At 42.5% G+C, this 4658-nt stretch overlaps 1 pseudogene; it reads left to right on the top strand.

The window, feature by feature from the left end:
- Positions 1-2332: 2332 nt before the first annotated feature.
- LOC101985443 lies at positions 2333-2717 on the top strand (annotated as a pseudogene).
- The last annotated feature ends 1941 nt before the right edge of the window (positions 2718-4658 follow it).

Below are 4658 nucleotides of genomic sequence, written 5' to 3'. Positions count from 1 at the left end.
CCCTCCCCCGATTAAGTCCTTCTCCCTCATCAGCTTGAAGAGCCATCAGGGTTCCCTGACCTGTGGGAAGTCCAAGGACCGCCCACCTCCATCCAGGTTTAGTAAGTTGAGCATCCAAACCGCCCAGCCCCCCCCCCAAAGCCAGCACGTGCAGTAGGATCAAAAACCCATTGCCCTTGTTCTTGAGTTCTCTGTAGTCCTCATTGTCCGCTATGTTCCGGACAGAAATCTCAAGGTCCAAATCAGGAGCAGAAGGAGGGGGAGCACGAGCAAGGAACTCAGGACCGCGAGGGGTACACCCACATTCTGAGACAATGGGGATGTTCTTTCGGGAATTCACCAAGGCCAGCTGGCCTGAGTCTGAAAAAGCATGGGATAAAACCGGACTTGCTGAACATAGCGGAAATGTTTTTAACAAAATCACAGAAGAAAATTTCTCAGACCCAAAGAAGGATATGCCTATATGGGTATAAGAAACTTATAGAATACCAAATAGACGGGAATAGAAAAAAAGCCCACTCAGCACATAATAATCAAAACACTAAACAAAGAACAAAAAAAGAATATTAAAAGCTGCAATGGGAAAAGATCAAGTAACATATAAAGGCAGACCTGTTAGAATTATTCCTGACATCTCAGCAGAGACTCTAAAAGTCAGAAGGGCATGGACAGATGTGCTACAGACTCTAAGAGACCACAGATTCAAGCCCAGGCTACTATATCCAGCAAAACTTTCAATCGCCATAAATGTAGAAAATAAGACATTCCATGATATAACCAAATTTAAGTAGTCTCTATCTCCAACCCCAGTCCTACAGAAGTATTAGGAAAACTTCAAGCTAAAGAGGTCAACCACACCCAAGAAAGCACAAGGAATAAACAATCTGAAACCAGCAAATCCAAAGAGGGGAACCACACATAAACACCACCACAACAAAATAACAGGAATGAACAAACACTGCTCATTGATATGTCTCAAAATCACTCTAAATGCCCCAGTAAAAAATAACATAGGCTAATAGAATATCTGACAAAATAGACTTCAAAGCAAAACTAATCTGAAGAGATAGGAAGGACACTACTTACTCATCAAAGGAAAAATCCACCAAGAAGACATAACAGTTTTTAACATTTATGAGCCAAACTCAAGGACACCCAAGTTTTTTAAAAGAAACACTGTTATAGCTTAAATTACACATTGAACCTCAGACACTAATAGTGAATAATAAACTTCAGTACTGCACTTCTCACCAATGGGCAGGTCATCCAGAAAAAAAAAACACTAAACAGAGAAATGCTGGATATAACAGATGTTATAAACCAAACAGACCTAACAGATATTTATAGAACATTTCAACCAAAGAAAAAAGAATATACCTTCTTGTCAGCACCTCACCAAACTTTCTCCAAAACTGACCACATGCTCAGACACAAAGCAAGTCTCAACAGATACAAGAAAACTGAAATAACCCTCTGCATCCTGTCAGACCACCACAGATTAAAGCTGAATATCAGCACAACAGAAACAACAGAAGGCTTAACACCTCACAGAAACTGAACATTCACCGTTCAGCAAGGCTAAGATCAATAAAACAAAAGACAGCTCATGCAGGCGAGGATGTGGAGTAAGGGGAACACTCATTCATTGCTAGGGCGAGTGCAAACTTGTACAGTCACTATTGAAATCAATGTGTCTTTTCCTCAGGAAATTAGGAATCAATCTACCTCAAGATCTGGCTATAGCACTCTTGGGCATATTCCCAAAGGATGCTTCATACTATCTCAGGGACATGTGCTCAACCTTGTTCATTGTTTGTCTATTCATAATACACAGAAATTGAAACAGCTTGGATGTCTCTCAACAGAAGAATGGATAAAATTGTGCTACATTTATACAATGGAATGTTACTGTTAAATGAAACTATACCCAGGTGTGGTGGCTCACACCTTTAATCCTAGCACTCAGGAGGCAGAGGCAGATGGATCTCTATGAGAGTTCAAAGTCAGCCTAGACTACAGAGTGAGTTCCAGGACAGCCAAGGCTGTTACACAGAGAAGTCCTATTATGAAAAACCACCATCCCCCCAAAAACTTACTGGTAAATGGATGAAGCTAGAAAAAAAATCATCCTGAGTGAGGTAATCCAAATACAGAAACACAGAAAGACAAATATTGTATGTATTCTCTTATATGTGGATATTAACTATTAAATCAATGATAAACAAGTTATAATCTGTGTAACTACAGAAATTACATATAGAGTAAGATACTAGGGGCATGGGGGATAGATAGGTCTCCATAAGCAAGTGAAATAGAGAGCACCAGATCCAAGATGGTGATCAGCAGGAGGCTGATGAAGGACAACCCTCCATATGCTAAGGGGGCCTTCAGAATTGAAATCAACTTTCCAGCAGAGTATCCATTCAAACCACCCAAGATCACATTTAAGACCAAGATCTACCACCCTAACATTGATGAGAAGGGGCAGGTCTGTCTGCCGGTAATTAGTGCTGAAAACTGGAAGCCAGCCACCAAAACCGACCAAGTAATCCAGTCCCTCCTAGCACTGGTGAACGACCCTCAGCCTGAGCACCTACTCTGGGCTGACATAGCTGAAGAATACTCTAAGGACCGTAAAAAAATTCTGTAAGAATGCTGAAGAGTTTACAAAGAAATATGGGGAAAAGCGACCTGTGAACTAAAATCTGCCATGAACGATTCCAGTAAGTTTGAGCAGAGCCCCCGAGCAGAGCAGTGCATTCAGATACCCCGCATAGCAGGACTCTGGAATTTTTTATTTATTTTTTTAATTAATTTATTTATTAAAGATTTCTGTCTCTTCCCCGCCACTGCCTCCCAGTTCCCTCCCCCTCCCCCAATTAAGTCCCCCCCCTCAGCCCGAAAAGCAATCAGGGTTCCCTGTCCTGTGGGAAGTCCAAGGAACCCCCACCTCCATCCAGGTCTAGCAAGTTGAGCTTCCAAACTGCCTAGGCGCCCACAAAGCCAGTGCATGCAGTAGGATCAGAAACCCATTGCCATTGTTCTTGAGTTCTCAGTAGTCCTCATTGTCCGCTATGTTCAGAGAGTGCAGTTTTATCCCAGGATTTTCCAGACCCAGGCCAGCTGGCCTTGGTGAGTTCCAGTAGAACATCCCCATTGTCTCAGTGTGTGGGTGCACCCCTCAGGGTCCTGAGTTCCTTGCTCGTGCTCTCTCTCCTTCTGCTCCTGATTTGGACCTTGAGATTTCTGTCCGGTGCTCCAATGTGAGGACTCTGGAAAATTGACACGTGTCACCACCTGGCAGTTACTAACTTTCTACAATTTTCTTAATCAAAAGTGGTCTAGGTAACCTGTAAAGGATTAAAAAATTCATATGTTCTAGTTCTGCTTGCTTTGTTTTAAAAATCACTGATTTAGTCTACTTCGAAAGAATGCCATTTCTTTTCCTGCCCAGACTCAAAGTTACAGTTAGCCCAGAAGGTTTAAAAAACAGAGTTGTGATTCCCTCTCCCCATTGCCTTCTTCTTTTTCAATCCCACTTCCACAGACTAAGGCCCCAGCTCCCACAGAAGCAGCAGCCCTTCTCCTGTGCCACACTGCCTGTGGGTGATAATTCAAGTCCGCTAATGCCATCTTAGTAATGTACTTACAAAAGATTATGAAACAATATCAACCCCCCCCCAAAGAATGTCTGTGCAAAGGGAAGCTGCTTTTACATAAAATCTTAGCAAAGTTTTTCCACAGTAACAGACTCAATGGGCAGACCCCACGCTCTGATCCCGTGGTCAGGCTGACTTTGTAGTGACCTTGGAGCAGAGAACCCTGTGCACTTGTGTGATGAATTCTCTCCAGTCAGCAGCCCTCCCTGCAGCTGTGGCAGATGACCTGTTGGTTATCCCAGGTCAAGGCAAAAGCCAGAATATTCTTTTGAAATCTCAAGCTTCTCTATCACCAAGCTCTGCTGAGATGTGCCAAGGAGCCCCCACTCCTCAGCACAGTAGGCCACCAATGTCGTTCTCCGCAAGGTTTGCATCTTGTGGGATCAGCATTGGTGGCTTCTGCTTTGTAACCAACTGCCCCTTCCTCAGAGCAGCTGCTGGTGCAGCCCAGGAACAGGACGGCCTTTCCCTCCCTCTGGATTCAGCCTTTCCATGGTCAAGCTCACCTGAAGCTCACTCAGTAATATCCTTTTAATGTGTTTTATAGTGTTTCCATTGCCTTTTTTGTAGAAATAAAATTTTACCTTAGAATTTATCATTAAAAAAAGAAAGTGAAATAGAATAGATAGTTGTGAATGGATTGGGTGGGATGGGGGACACTGGAATGGGAGAAAAAAGTGAGAAAGAACTGTAAAGAGGAGATGAAAGAGGGAATATGGGGAGAGATAACTAAAATTAGGGGCTATTTAAGGGGTAATATGGAAACCTAATACCTTAGAAATTTCTTAAAATATGTACATATATGAAGATGTTGTGCTGCTTGTTTGTTTCTCAGCCACTCAGATGTGAAATAATCACACTGAAACTATATTAATTGCAATACTGTATTTCTAGCTTAAGTGTATTTCTAGCTAGCTCTTACATCTTAAATTAACCCATTTCTATTATTTTATATTTTACCATGAGGCTCGTGGCCTACTAGCAAGGTCCTGCTGGCAG

This window comes from Microtus ochrogaster, chromosome X (assembly GCF_000317375.1).
Source record: "Microtus ochrogaster isolate Prairie Vole_2 chromosome X, MicOch1.0, whole genome shotgun sequence".
In the NCBI taxonomy this organism is placed as follows: Eukaryota; Metazoa; Chordata; class Mammalia; order Rodentia; family Cricetidae; genus Microtus; species Microtus ochrogaster.
This window is presented reverse-complemented; position numbering and strand designations above follow the sequence as displayed.